The 15,379-nt window shown below is 42.1% G+C and overlaps 1 protein-coding gene and 1 long non-coding RNA gene across 5 annotated transcripts in view; one reads left to right on the forward strand and one right to left on the reverse strand.

Moving 5' to 3' along the window:
- Window positions 1-15,379, forward strand: part of LOC135316352 (uncharacterized) — a 124,337-nt gene that overhangs the window by 37,510 nt on the left and 71,448 nt on the right. The gene's annotated exons all lie outside the window — the stretch shown is intronic.
- HTR1F (5-hydroxytryptamine receptor 1F) overlaps window positions 1-15,379 on the reverse strand; it is a 120,095-nt gene that overhangs the window by 12,192 nt on the left and 92,524 nt on the right. For 2 of the 4 annotated variants that reach the window (XR_010375724.1, XM_064469523.1), the window contains exons 3-4: window positions 3,897-4,032; window positions 1,635-1,768 (exon numbers count right to left, since the gene is read on the reverse strand). The exons of 1 other annotated variant lie outside the window; for it this stretch is intronic. The gene's annotated coding sequence lies outside the window, so the exon portion shown is untranslated. The remainder of the gene's footprint in view (window positions 1-1,634; window positions 1,769-3,896; window positions 4,033-15,379) is intronic. One more of the 4 variants, XM_064469533.1, reaches the window with a different exon arrangement.

Consider the following 15,379-nt stretch of genomic DNA (forward strand, 5'->3'; position numbering starts at 1 on the left):
GTTATAAGTACCAGCTGTGCTTGGGAGTTAAAATTGCTGCTGAAGCCACTATTTATGATCTTGTAAAAATAATTCCTGATGTGGCTGTGTGCCTTTAGATACCAACCATGTGATATAGTAATGACAGTTAGCTTAGTAGTGATCCATTGTATTAAATATGAGTAGAGGGGAATAATGCTCTTTTAGATTAAACAAATCTGTTTGAAGAGGGTGAACTCATAGTGGATGTGTGCTTTGTTGAGCCTGAACCCTAGAGTCCTAACAGGTAAGGAAGAGGAGAGGAACATTTTCACTTGATTCCTAGTGCCCTGTCCTTAAATTCTTTCCTCCCAATAATTCATTCTAAGGCTCCTAAAACCACAGTGTGTCCCCTGGGACAAGGTAGGGGTGACTGGCAGTTTTATAAGAGGAGTTACTTGCCAGCTGAAGGCAGCTGCTGCAAACCTGCCATTCCTGGAATGCAAAGTAGATGTCTATCAGCAGCTTGAAGTGTGAAGCAGAAATCACAAGGTTGCCAGCTTTCCTTTCCCAATCTGCATTTCTGCATGCTTAAAACATTTTCCCCCCTATATCTGCTGCTTAACTAGGAGGTTATTTCCAGTTCTTCATCTGTCAGCAAATATTCATATTTGCACGCTGAAGTAATGCTTTGGATTCCCTGTTTTGGGTGGTACTGTCTCAGTCCACTGGACTGAGCACATTCAGGACCTGAAACGTATGGCTAAGCTGGGGGAGTAACTCAGAAGCTCTTTAAGTTTTGCTGCTTATGTCTCAGTTAACTGGAGTTATAAATAATTTCCACTCGTAGAAAGTCACAACAGACCCCTTTCTAGAAACACAGACCACAAATAACTACAAAATCATAGATAAATCAATTGAACTAATATAAACTAAAGATAATACAGAATCTTGCCTCCCAAGCACCCGCTCAGGACAAGTATGGGTAAATGGACAGGCTTTGCATCATGTCCTGAATATCAGTATAACCCATGAAGGTACCAAATCTGAGAGTCCTGTAGAATATACGCCTCCAGCTCTGAGATGTACAAATACATTTATTGGCTAAGTACAGGAGCTCTCCTTTCTCACAGAATGGCAAAGAAAAGTCCATTTCTGTGCCTTGAATGCAAAGCACAGAAGTTGCACGGTAAACCTGCATTTGATGCTTTTCTTAGCCATGTTTCCAGTCTAAGAGTCCCTGTGTTGGCAAAATGATACACTGCAGTATATTTTGTGTCAGGCACAACAAGATGATGCTTGCTTTAATGTTCTGGATGGCTCTTTAAATTCTTTCAGCCAACAGAAATAATCCCAAGTGGGTAAAATGACAAAGGCTGACAGACTTAGCCCTGAAAGTTAGCGCCCGGTATATCTGCTCTGTCATGTTATTGCTCCTGAGGCAAAATCAACAGGAGGGAGGTAGTGCTTCCACTGAGGCATCTGAGATGCAAAGTCTGAGGGCTTGCTCAAGCTGCCAGGGAAGGTGAACTTGCCCTGTGCCACTGGCTGCTGACAAGGGAGATGCAAGTACCAACTCCATCAGGACCAGAACAAAGGCAGTAATCTCTGGCAATGGGGCAGAATGAAGCACTGAAATAGCTCCTGTCCTCCTCTCCCTGGTATAATTAACTCACCTTCATGTTTCCTATTGAGGCTGTATAAATTGCAGCGTGCTGGCTATGAGTCCTTTGACACATCTCCTTCCAGAAGGCTTTGGTCCTTGCTTTGTTACTTCATGAACGTTACCAAGTATTCCATGTTTTCCAGTCTGCAAAATACCAGACTCTTCAACCCCAAATGTGACAACCTCGCATAACAGGGATCCCTGCGCCTCTGTCACAGGGGAGCAGCTCCTTGCCCCCTGCATATCAAAGCTGTTGCTACAGTTCCTGGGGAGGTACCACTTGAGCTAGCTTTGAACCCAGCCACGTAACTATGAGCAGAAGTGCTCAGCAAAACCTGCCTGGGAAGCAGGGTTGCTACATAGGTGGGGTTAGTCTGTGATGCACTCTTTTTATGTGCCTTTGCCATGTTCTCTACTTGCATCTGTTGGACTGCAGTGTAGTCCAATGCCTCTTGTCAAGCCTGCCTGGAGGATACCTACCCTGGTTATTGTAATTTTCTGTAGCAACTGCTGCATTTGCTTATATGGAAGAATGATGCTCAGAAAATAATTATGCATTCCTTGCTGCTTCTAGTGTTGAAGTTGAGGGCTTGGTTTTTTTTTTCTCCTTTTGGAAAATTAGTCACTCATCTGTGTTTGCTCTTTATTTCCTGTCCCTCTGCCATCTGTTTTAATCTAGCTGAGGGGGATGGGGATGAGGCAAGCCAGCTTCTCAGCCAGCCCTCTGGGAGCAGGGAAAGGAGGAACAGCAAGAATGGCATGGTCCACAGGGTGACAGACTGGCTATGAAACAGTAAACATGCCTCCCAAATGCAGCCTCAGTTGCTGGGAAACTGGACAGTGAACCTGTTATAAATTCGATCATTTTGGCTGGAGAAAGGGAAAATTTCAGACCCATATTCCTAGTTCTCCAGAGGACATGGTAGTGATTTATTTTTATATTTCTTTAGATGAGGGTATTCAGGATCCTCTCCTATTTGAGGCTGGTCTGAATCCCTAGTCCAGAGCTCTCAGGGTAGAGGTCTGGATAGTTGCCTCTTATATTGTATATGGTGTGGAAGAGCCCCAGAGGACCAGGTCCTGGACAGTAGTGCTCATGGGAGCTGCTTCCTGCCATCTCTTCTGCTGCTGATGTTCTGAGGTGTGTAAATAAATGTCTGTGAGAAACAAAGCAATGTCTGGGCACCCATCTGTCTGTGTGAGCTCTCCACTGAGCAAAATGGTACCTTCATGATGGCAAGTATTCTGTACAGACAGAAAAAGTCCCATGTAACCATGTGGTCAACACCCTGTTGCCCTTAGATGCACGTGTCCCCTTGGATGGGTGGTTGGGATCTGAACTTGGATCCTCCAAATCATGAGTGGGTCACTCCCTATCCCCACTCTTTGGCCAGCCACCCTTAATTTAGTTTGAACTAACAGCCTGACATGTTCTGTTCAGCCAAAAATTTTCCATATTAGGAAAAGATGTTTAAAAAATTTTTTTTAAGTTCTGTTGAAGAAAAAGCAAAGGTTTTGTTTGTTTGTTTTTGTTTCAAGTTTTCCTGTGGTTTGGCAGTGAATCAAAGTAGTGACTATTCACTCGTCTCTATAGAATTTGTACAACTAGTTTCATACTCTGCAGGAGGGGTTTTCTTTCATGATTATCAACTAAATTTGTAAAGCGAGGTGAAAATGCAGAATGGCTTTGCTTGTGTTTCAAAACACTGCCTTTTAGGTAAGGGTTTGAAACCTGTAGGAATCACAAAGCAGTGTTGGAGCAAGGAGGTTCAGAGGTAGTTTTACTTCCTTTGAATGGTATAAAATGCAGCTTTGTTTCTCCCACTTCCTACTCATCCTTATGCTTTGGGGCCATGTGTTCTTTGCTAGCCCTCTGAGAACACATGTGTACATAGTTGTAAGTCACAAACCTTTTTCACTGATACACCTACCTCTGAAACTCTATTGCAAGGAGTTAAAGTGGGAAACATTCCCTCCCTCCCCCCCTCCTCCTCCCCCCTTTCTCCCCCCCCTTGTTACCGGGAATTTTGGTGAGAAAATATCCTGTTTTGCCTGACTTTTAAGATAATGGGGGCACCTTTTGTCTTAGTTTCTTGGGAGTTTTATCAAATGGGGGGTTTATTATACAACTACTGTGAAAGCTTTTATTCAAATGGAAGAAACTACCTTGTTTACTCCTGGACAGTAACAAAACAATATTTTCAAGTATGTGTCTGGAAAAGATCTCCATTTCAATCTACAATATAAGAAAACCTCATTTTCAAACTATCACCTGGGCCAACAGTAGGATATTTCCTTTTCTGCTGTGTGTCCACCAGGAGAGCTTTGAGGGAGAACCAGTCTCAAGAGTTTGTTGGAAGAGGATTGGAGGTGATGTGTCAGTGTGCTCCTCCTCTGCAGCAGGGGTTCTGCGTGACACAAGAACAGTACGAGTCTGTGGTTAATTTGGAGAGGTGGCAAAATTCATATAATCTATGATCTCATCTCTGCCTAGTTTGAAGACTGATGCTTTTTTACAAAGACTGTCTTACTGCATACTTCCCAGAATCTTTCCTTGCACTTCTTTCTGCTGTGTCATTTGTCTTTATTCTAGTCCTCATCTGATAATATCACAGGTTGAAGGTCTTTCCATAGGTCTTGTTATCTATATGTGACGAAATAGGACTATCAGATAGTAAAGTCTGCATTGCGTTTGCACTGAACAGCAGTTGTCTAACATTTTCTTTATCAGGATTTGCTGAGACAATGGAGGCTGTTTCCTCTGAATGATGCACATGTAGTCCTGGCCAAGAAGTAGTTTAAGTAAAACAAACAAAACTGTCCTTAAAGTTGGTGGGTTTGGAAGTGGGAGGAAAATTAAGAGGCTCAAGATTTTAGTGGAAGCAGAACTCAAAATGTTGTGTTTTTTTTTTTTCAGTCTCCCTGGGAAAGACAGGGAGGAAAGGATCCACATGCTGCCAGAAAACCAGGCAGAATTTGTTGAAAGCTTTATCAAAGTGGTGCATCTGAGGGAAATGATTTTGCTGTGGAGGAATGTTTGGGTTTTCCTTCAGACAACGCTTTTCTGCCAGGCTGCCTTGCCCTGATAACTTCCACCAGTGAACCAACAGCAGCTCGAGGGAGAGACCCTGTAAAAGGTGTGAGGAGGGGAAGGGTAAGGGCAAAGGCAAGGGCAAGTGCGAGCTTCTGCTGTTTGCCTGGGTGCAAAGGGACCTGGCTCCTGCTCTGTGCAGAGGGCTGCCACCACTGCATGGAGGAGGATGCGCCATGGGACAATGGCACAGCAGACCTTGTCCTGTCTGAAATGCTGGCAAAGTGTGGACCCCCAGGAAGCAGCGAGTGTGGGTGGCCTTGGTAAGGTCTGTAACACACAGACTGTACCAAGAAACTAGAAACTGCTACACAAAAGCTTAGCAGGGAAAAAGTGAACTTTGAGAGCACAGGTGGAGCTTTGAACAGGCAGGTGGGAGACTGGGGAGGTCTTACTAAGTGGATCTGAAATACTTGCACAAGAAGGTACTGTATTGGAGCTGTCAGATAAAATCTCAACCTGGGAACCTGCCCAGGACTTTTCATTTTAGAAGGGGTAATTAAATGGTCCTCAGGTCAGGATGGATGGATCACTGTGGTTGGACTGACTTGCAGTGGACTTGAAACCATACCATGTGGTACTGTGTCAACCTGTAGAGATCCAAGTGGTTAGCCTCCTTCGTAGGTAAGTGGAGACTCCTGTTGGTAGAGTTTACATAGCGAAGAGGCAAAGAGCTGTAATTACACAGTTGAGACTGGTGCTTCCTAACTGGCACTGCAATTTTATTGAGTTGTTTCTAAGATTGATTTATTCCCTGCGGTGAACACTTCGGTTGGGGGCTGTCTTTCCAAAATCCAGATTCTGTGCCTTAAAACTTAGGTCTGTACTAAGAAGGAGATGATTTGTGTTGTACTCTGCATGGAGTGCCACAGTGCTGGTAATACAAAACATAGAGCCATTCTTGTATGTTCTTTCTCCTGGGGGGAGGCAGAGCATTAATGTGAGCAAGTAACTGGCTGGTCAAACTCTCCATGAGCACCACAGGAAACTTTTGTCTAGCGGGTGTGTCTTTCAAAGGGAGGGGGTACCACATACCTAGGAAGTCCTCATTTGCTACTTTCATATGCTTTTCCAGTTGTGTGTGGTTTTCTTTGTGGGTTTTTGTTTGTTTGTTTGTTTTGTGGTGTGTGGTTTGGTTTTTTTAAGATTTAAATCCTAGCATTGACACAACTGAATGTTCTAGTTAACATTCATGTTTAGTTAATCTCTGAAGAGTTTAGTTCACTCAGTGAATTGGTGTAAGTGTTAATTGCAAAAAAGCATTTGTTCCAGGCCTGTATAAACCATCTGCATCTGAGGTCTGGGTTGCAGATATGCTGGCAAAAATCCTCTGTTGCGGATTGGGCTTTAGCTTTCCTCCTTCTTTCAGGTTCAAAATACTCGGCAGCTCTTGAACATGCCTTTCCCTACTTCAGTTTATTATTGCATTGTAACATGTTCTCTTTTACAAGTACCGATAGTTGTAAAAAAAAAAAATTCCTGGGACAGCCTGGGTAAAATAAAAACAATGTTGCTGGGACTGCTATGGAAGTAGGCGAGAGTGCATCAGAAGGGAAACCTGGGGGCCAGCCTGAGGAAGGGGAATGCCTGGGGAGGATGGTGCTGCAGTACCCCCTGCATAGCGCTGGAACGTCTGTATATCCCGCACTGCTGCTGCTTTGCATTGGATGTTTGCAAATACAGTAACTTCTTTGAAGAACCAGGATGCCAAATACCACGTCCGTGAGGTGCAGTGGAAATCAGCATTTGGGATTTCTGAGCTGTCTAAGCAAGCTGGCACGTTTGCTTGGCTCCGTGCAGGCCTGCTGCGGTGGGGACAGGAGGGAGGTGAGCTGGAGCAGCTGCTGCCGTGCCCAGACCGGCCATTGGCCTGGAAATGACTTGTGCACGGTCAGGTCAGGGATCTCAGCACCAAGTTTTGGCAGGGAAGGACTGTCTCTGTGGTCAACTGGCATCACAGCTTGCTGAATAATTCCTAGAAGCCTTTGGCCTTGGGTATATTTTTAGGAGTACAACACTTTCAAGAAAGCTCGTAGCAGCAGGACAGTGTTAAAATGTGTCCAAACACAGAAACAAGGATTTATCTTCCCTAGGAAGCCCCCTGGATCTGTCAGGTCTTCTGTTGCAGGCGCTGTGAGTACTAAATAAGGTTTTAAGCTCTCTAACACTCTGTGAACTCATTTTCATTTCTGATAGAAAAATAACAGACTGTCACATGCAACTTTTTTCCTTTGCATAATTCTGATGTGACACTTGACATACAGCACAGATGACAGTGAATGGCTTCTCAAAATTTAAGCAGATGATTCAGAATTAATTGTGAGAAACCACCTTATTGTTGCCCCAGGAATTCAGTACAGACAGCAGTTGTCTCACAAGATTATCCAGCTTCAGCTGATCCTCCAAACTTCTCATTGATAAAGCAGCTAAAGAATATAAAATGATAAGCCTAAGAAACTATTTCCAAACAAAATTTCAAAGGGTTTTTTTACTGTTGTTGATTCTCCCCCCTTGAGAATCTATTGATGCTGGCTTTCTAAGATCCTTTAAAACATAACTTCGTGATTATGAAAGCCTTCAGCACTGTAGAGAAGTTTAGGTACTACTTTATGCTAGGGGTGCTTGTAGACAGCACTTCAGCTCTTTGTTTCCTAAGTAAGAAAAAAAGTATGCAGTTTCAAGAGGGTTGAGCAAAGCTGTCTTTTAGATTTAGATTAGAATACTTATATAAAGAAGCAATAATTCTAGCAGCTGTTTTCTCCTTAAGTTGTACGCTGAGAAAATGAAATGCATCTTTCTATACGATAAGAACATTTCTCTGTAATCTTGATGTACACTTGCAATATATTGCAAAAATTTTCACAAGGACAGTATTTGCAGGTGACAACAGATAATGTTCATTTTGTGGTGAAGAGAAGCATTAAACAAGCTGTATCTAATTGCCCAAATCCTCTGAAGGCACATCAGTACTCAGAACTGCTTTAGGAGAGTTCAGAAACCTCCAGTGTATTCTCAGCAATTGTAGGCTGTCTATGGCCCCTGTAGTTTCTGAGAGAGATAAAGATTATAAGATGTGCTTTCACATAATAACATGGTAAAAAGTAGGAGTAAAGGACAGAGGCAAATGGTTAATGTACTGATCTTCAGAGAGAAGAAAAATCAAAGGCAAGCCATTGCTTCTGTATGATCTGGCCCATTATGTACGGGAGCAGCATTGTGCTTAGTGCTGTTGAAAAATGCTGAATTCCTTTCCCTGGACTGCTTAGAGCCCAGCTCTCACATTGGGAAGTTGGGGGATTTAGCTATGGACTATAGCATGACAAACTATTTTTCTACCAGGAGACTGGAAAAGACCAAATTATAACTTTGAACGCTCTGCTAAAATGCCTTTTCAGTTTTACCCTTTGAAGATGCTGAAATTTATGGTAAAAGGCTTTTAACAGCAATAGTGTTGAGAAGTAATGAGAAATACAGTATAGGGTCTCAGATCGTGTGTCCTTCTGTAGGTACACGTGTACATTGCATCTTATTTTTGCCCATCATTTCTATGTTTTCTATTTTAAGAAGTAATTACTGAAAACTACATTTCCTTAGTGTTCAAAACAAGTCTTTGCTCCTTGAAGCTGAAGAACATTTTAATGTTAACTCTTCTGGAAAGGAACAATGAATAGATTCAGGCAAGTCTCCATATCTCTATAGTCCCTTGTTTCTTTCTCTAATTTCAGTTTTTCCCGTTTTTATCCACTAAGTGATGACATTACATTCTGGGATTCTTTTACCTCTTTGTTTCTTGATTCTCAATCTTTAGTGTGTAGCTAGGTCGTATATATCAAACATTCCCCCTCATAGTTCCAAGATTTAAAGACTCTTTTACAAAGGTACAGATATAGCTACAGATAGTTGTATGTACTATCTATATACTATGTATATATTGTATGTAAAGGGTGCTCTCTCTAATCAGTTGTCCTGAGTGTCTACGGCTTCACGTAAAACTAGCAAGCTCAGGAGAAGTAGCTGAATCACTCACTTATGATACTTATATGGCCCATCCAGCTCTATCACAGTACCTTTGTGATATGTTTGTGGTATATAATATGTAGTGCAGCAAATCCTAAGAAAAGTACAGGGCTAAATCCGCTGCAGAATGTAAGGACTATCTAAAAAACTTTAGTCCTGTGGTACATGGGCTCCCTCTCCAGTGCTGGAAGATTAAAGTCCCGAAGATTGTGCTGTGGTTTCTTTGGAGCATGCACTTAAAAACCCAAAAATCTCAACCAAACAAAAAGAAACCCCAAAAGCACACCAGGAGAGGGACTTTGTGAACAGAGAGTGATATCTTGGGTAAGGGAGCCAGTGGAGCCCTTCCTGTCTGATGTGTCTGGGAGCTACTGTAACTTCATGCGCACTTCTTTATACAGCTAGAGTATGCAGCCAGCATAAAAGCATACTTGCTCAATCTAAAAGGGCACACAAATAAACTTTTGCCTGCCTGGTACTATGGAGTTGTGACATAATGATTGGGAATGGATGGTGGCAGGGGGTGCGTTGGCTGTAGGCACACTGCGTGTGTGTATCCTTGTGTTAGGAAGGTCTGTAACCTCCATGAGTGCCCCTGTTCCCTCCCATGGGAAATCTCTGTATCCTTCCCTGGCTGGGGTGGTGCCTGGGGGTGTCCTTGGCTTGTTTCGCCTTGCTGGAGGCTGTGGGACAGGGCTGGCTGGGGAGGGAGGGCACCACACCTCCCTGTTGGCTCCCAGCCTGGCCAGGCCACGCTGTACCCAGGCACTGAGGGATGGGGAGAAATCTGCCCTCCAGCAGTGGCAATAGTCCCTGAGGGTTGTGGGTGTCTATTTGTGCCTCCAGTAAGACTTTCAGCCTCTCTGAGGGCAGGAGACTTGTTGCATCTGCTGTCAGAGAGCAGCAAGCTCCAGCACCCACTGCTCCAGCTGCTGTCTGTGGCCGGGTGCTGGTGTGCGACAGGTGCGCGTTCCTCTCCACCCCCAAGGTACAGCTCCTGCTTAGCAGGGGGATAACTGAGCCCTCAGGGTCTGGTTAGTGACTTGCTATATTAGGAAAAGCTGCTAGGGCAGATAAAATGAATGTGGTTGCCAGCATCTGAAGAAATCAAATATATTGTCTTTACTTGGAATCTCTGCCTGTTCTGTACGTGTTTAACTCCGGGTTTCAGGATTGAAAAGTTCCAACACTATTAGCTGCAGCTTCCAGGTTTGCTGGTGCTTGACATCTACTGCAATATTTATTATCCCTTCTGATAATTTAGATGGATTGCTTTAGACCCAGGCAAGCAATCACAGTATTTTCCTTCTGCAAGTAATTTATTCCAGTTGCTTTGTTCTCTCTGTTTCTGATGCTGAAACTTTTTTTTCATTAGGAGGCACTAATTAATTAGGAGGAGCTAATTTAGGCCATGTAGCTACCTTTGTCCTAAAATCTTTGAAACTCTTGTGTTGGAAATAACATTTTATTAATATTGTACCTTTTTTTTTTTTCTGTTGATTACTGCAGTATGACCTGGTTTGACCACAATATCGATTGTCAATACTCTCAATTCACTAGAAAGTATGCAGCACTGCATGGAAGAAAACCTCACAGACATAACCATTTATTCATCAACCAGTCTAAATCCAAACTTTAATTTAAAAAAAAACCAACCCTATAACAAACAGCTTAGGAGCTTTCAGAAAACATGTGATTTGAGATAGCACTGTAGGAGGGAAAAATGCTCAAATATACTGAAGTCCTTTCTTCCCTATTATTTTCAACTAGCAGTGGCAAAAATGCTGCAGACCTTTAAATGCCATGGAGTTTTCTCATATATCTCAGCTGGAGATGAGATAAAACATGGAAAGTAAGTACTGAAGAACACTGAAGAAAGAAGCAAAACAAAACAAAACCAACCCTGACAAAAAAGAGACCAAACCCCAACAACAAAACAACCAAAAAACCCCAACAAACAAACCAGAAACCAACCCAACTGCCAAAATAAAATTTGGCTTCTAATAACCATCAAATATGGTTCAGGATCATTAGATTAACCTTTTGTTATGATGAAAAGCATTGCTGCAAGATGTGTTTCAGCTGTGTTTAATGGGATCAATAGGTTTATGCTCCTTATTATGTTGAAATGGGTAAAGATTTTAATACAGATAAATGGGTTCCTGACATGGTCTGTTGTTCTGTTTATATATATCTGCTGCTTTTATGTTGGCTTCTGACTTCTGTGATGATTAAGAGATAATTGCTTTTCCTGTAGTGAGCAGTGGTGAAGTTGGATGGCAAGAAGGAAGTATGTTCTTTGTACAAACGTTGCTTCTGCAGTAACATTTGGCAAGAACGATGGCGCTGGTGTTTGTGTGTAATGCATGACATAACAGCTGCCTCTGCCCAGTGCAGCAAACTCTGCCGCCCTTTTTGCTGGTTTGCCTCTGCCCAGTTTAGAGAACTGTGGCAAAGTGTGCCTCTTCAGGCTTAAGAAATAGATGAGTCGGTTTAAACACTGGAGATCATTATTCAGTTAGAAGTAGCTGATATCTGTGCCAAAACTATTTTGAGAAGGTCCCTCTGGGATGCTGGAGCAGGGCAGTATGGATCCAGCAAGTGTGCTGGCACTTTCATGTCTTCCTGAACTGATTTCTCTCTTCTGCATCAGGGCATCTGCTTGTCACCTTGGTACTCACCCTGCACGGCCAGGATCCCACATGCCACGCGATGCTCAGCAGCTGCTGCCAAGCAGGGTGGTAGGGTCTCTTCTGTTCATTTGTGACTGCAAAGGTAGTAGGTGATCTTGAGTGAATTAATGACTTAAGTGTGTCTATATGTGAAATGGACATTCCAGTACTTGTGCTTCATAAATATATTGAAAACTGACAGCTGTGCAGGTAGTCCTGGGATTGAAGGATTGAAGTAAGGAATAAAATGCACTTAGGCTAGAAAGTATCCAGTTCAAATGATGTTACTGCTTGCAATTGTTCTTCCTTTGGTCTGACTGTGGGCTAGTTTAATCAAAGCCATTTAATTTCATCAAAGGTCGTTCAGATGCTGTGGAGTGGAGTGCCACTAATGACCACCAGGAAGTCGTGCTGCAGAGCAACTCTGAAATAATGGTGCTCAATAGTTACAGATGTTAGCACGGTCAAATGCTTGCACGTTGCTCGAGGTAACCTTGTAAAGACAAGCGATTATGACAAGTTTGGGTCTAGCTGGGGCCTCAGAGGACTGCTATTAGTAGTGCTGTATTCAGGGAAGCAACAGATCCTTCCTCCTTTCTTTCTCCTTCTCCCATCCCCTCCTGGTGCGATAATGAAATGCAACAGAAAGGGGTTCTGTTCATCAGATGTGTTGGGCATTTTGAACATAAGGTGATTATTTCTCAGTCTTTTTCCCCAGAAATTTCCTTCCAGCTAGACAAATAGAGGTACTCCAGCTGGGACTCCCTGCCCTGTGCCACTGACAGTATCATACATGTTTTTCCCTGTCTGGCTGAACACTTGCCAGACCAAGGCCTAAGGTCTGTTAGCCTTAATAGGCTTTAAGAAAAGAACTGTTTGATTGTTTCTTAATAGTGCAATTTCCTATCAGCCTAAAGTAATTAAAAATCGTTTGGTGCCATGATGGTTGTTACAGAATATCCAGAAGGAGGATGTTGACCAGTCTTCAAAGTACAAGAAGTTGGTGTCTTGGTGGCTCTTCCTTTCCTAACATGAAAGAGTAGAGGAGAGGTACTTGGGACCTTTTATTCAGCATTTTGAGGTGCTTTCTTGAGTTTTTGTGTGGTTAAGAAGTATGCCTTAGAAGGAAGCTTGGCTGTGTCACTGATGGTATTGTGCTAACAAAAGTCTGCGGTATAATTTTTGAGAGGAGACATCCATTTAGGAAATCAGTAGCAGGGGGCTTTTAATTTGCTTGATTCCATGGCTCAACAAAGTTATTTTCCAGCCTGAAACTGAAGTATTTGGGGTTGGACTGCAACTGTGTGTACAACTTTCATCTTATAAGAATAATAGTAACAACAGGTTTTTTTCCTAGGGATTCTTCAGCTGCATATGTTGGCTTCATTGCATGTTGATAATAAAAATGGTGTTATAAATTGCAACGACTTACGTATGGGAATAGGTCTTTTAAATATTCTCAGTTTGCCATAGATGATGATTTACTACACCCACACTCTAAAAGCAGTTATGTGAAACCAGCAAAAGGTGTGTCACGGGAAAGGCAATTGCCTTTGAAAAGTTTTCATAAGCTGCGCTATCAAGTATATGTGTGGTCTCAGAGAGGCAGACTAAAAAGTAACTGCCTTTAAGAATTTCACAAATGTTGCTTGGGACCCCTGGGAGACGCGATCTTTGGATCACTTATCTATCAAAAAGAGAGACTGATGAGCACAGGAACTTTCTTCTGACTATAGTAAAAATGCCAGTCTGTGCAATTCTTGCTGTTTCAAGCCTTTGCTTTTCATTTCAAAGTCTACTGACCCTTAAGACCATTTGATCAGAACATTAAAAGCACGTTCAAATCCCATGTCCTTTTCAATCAGGATATTTTTATTCCTAGATATATGCTATAGATGCTAAAGAATTGACGATTCAGTTAGTAGGGGGCAAAGAATCCAAATGCCTCATTCTGGACCTACCTTTGTGTGGTTAAAAATTATGTTTTACCAGCTATAAAGAAGCTTCTAGTGCTATTGCTATAGTCATATATAGATGTTTGAAAAGACAACCAAGACTGCCTATATTTATTAACTTTAGCCAAAAGGTATAGAATCCACTGCTTGCTTTTCCTAAAGCTCTGTTTATGACCAGAGAAAAGCTCATAAAGATCTCCTATTCTCCATGAAACAGGATGAAGAACCTCATCTAACAATTTCTTGAGAAAGCCTTTCAACATCTGGTTGAATTCCTGCTTTTTTTTAAAGGACATTTCATCTGGTTAAATATTGGAAGCAGTTGAGTATCAACCTTAGCAAATAAGTTATACCGAAGTATCTGAAGTTGTAGCGATTTAAAAGAATTAAGTATGGTTTAATAGTATTTCTCTCATCTGCTATATTGTGTCAGGGACTATATTTATCTGTTCAGTTATATATTCAATACCTAGGCTTAATGGTGACCCTGTTTCTCTAGGCACTACTGCAATTTTCCTACCTGTACATATGGAGTTAATGAAATAAACCTTCTCTATGAAGGTCTATGAAGTAGCCCTTCTTTCAGTACATAGAATTATGGTAGTAATAATAATAATAATGAATGGCAATGGAAAATTCATCTATATATAGCTTTAATTATCCAGATTTTCTGTGTTTGGACATCTGGATTGCCAACAGTACATGACACTTCAATTGGCTGGGGTTTTTTTATTAATCTTTCAGATGTTTGATAATATTAGCAACAGTGTGTCTATGATTAGGGAGAGCAGATGAATATTTCCCACCCCTCTATTTCCTTCCTCATGTACTAGAAACACAGGAACTACAGAAGTTAAAGACAAGTTTTTGGCTTTTGCTTTAGCTGCAAAGCAACATTTAAAAAAAAGAAAAAAAAAAAAAAAGAGGATGACTTAGTGCTCCAGGAGAGGTAGACCAAGTACTTCCTTTGCTTTAGTGGCAAAAGTATCTTGAGGACAAGTCGAGCTCAGTTCTCTGTTTTGTACAGCTTTTAGAATATCCTTCTGTGCAATTTGACCAAATGCTCCCATTTGGCTCTTTCCCCATCCATACAACTGGCAGCACCGAGTTGGTTACATTTCCCCTGCCCACCTCTGTACAGGCTGCAAGTAGTCAGAGCAGTGAGCACTGTCCATTAGCTCTGCAGCAGAGGACCCAGCAGCAAATCATTCCTGATGCATCTCCCAGGTAGGAGATTTGCTTTTCTGTTCCAGTGCTTCTGATCTGTAAGGCAGAAACCCAGCTTAAGTGCACTGAAGGGTTACAGGTGGCCTTGTTAGCTCTTGCTTGAACTTCCTAGACTTCTTTTGATGGGAAAAGTACAATGTGGGCCTTATGAGTTTAAGGGGGAATACTGAAAACACTGGGTGATTTATTAAGCCTGGAGAACCAGGCTGGAAATATAATGGGTATCTAAGGTGCTGAAAAGCCCTTTGAGACAAGGAGCTTACTATTAAGAATGACTTACTGTTCTTAATGGTCATTTGCATTTATAATATTTTTTTTTTATCTTGAAGCAATTACAATTTCACTCAGGTGTGGAACTGTAGATGAGTGTTTGAAGGTGCAAGCTAGGGTTATTGTGCAAGCACTTTGCTTCCCAACCATCTGTTCAGGCAGTTGGAAAAAAGCCTGCTCTCCTAAAGCATCAGTGCTTAGGAGCTTTGATGGATGCGCAGGGTGAACTGAAATCAAATGCTGAACCCAGTAATTGATCCTTTACAATCACACTGCCAAAAGGCGTCTCCTCCGAGGAAGGGCCATCTAAGTTTAAGTGCCTTAAACTTCTAAGAACATGGATTCAGGCACGGCAAATCAAAACATTCATCGTGCCTTGTATATAGCTGCAGTAATTGTCTTAGTCGCTAGTGCAACAAGAGGACAGAGAATAGCTAACTTAAAGATAATTTAGCTGGTCAGGAGCTGTAAACCTGTCTCCAAGAAAAGTCAGTGGAAAAATGCTTTGACTAAGTACTCTTTG

This window comes from Phalacrocorax carbo, chromosome 1 (genome assembly GCF_963921805.1).
Source record: "Phalacrocorax carbo chromosome 1, bPhaCar2.1, whole genome shotgun sequence".
NCBI lineage: Eukaryota > Metazoa > Chordata > Aves > Suliformes > Phalacrocoracidae > Phalacrocorax > Phalacrocorax carbo.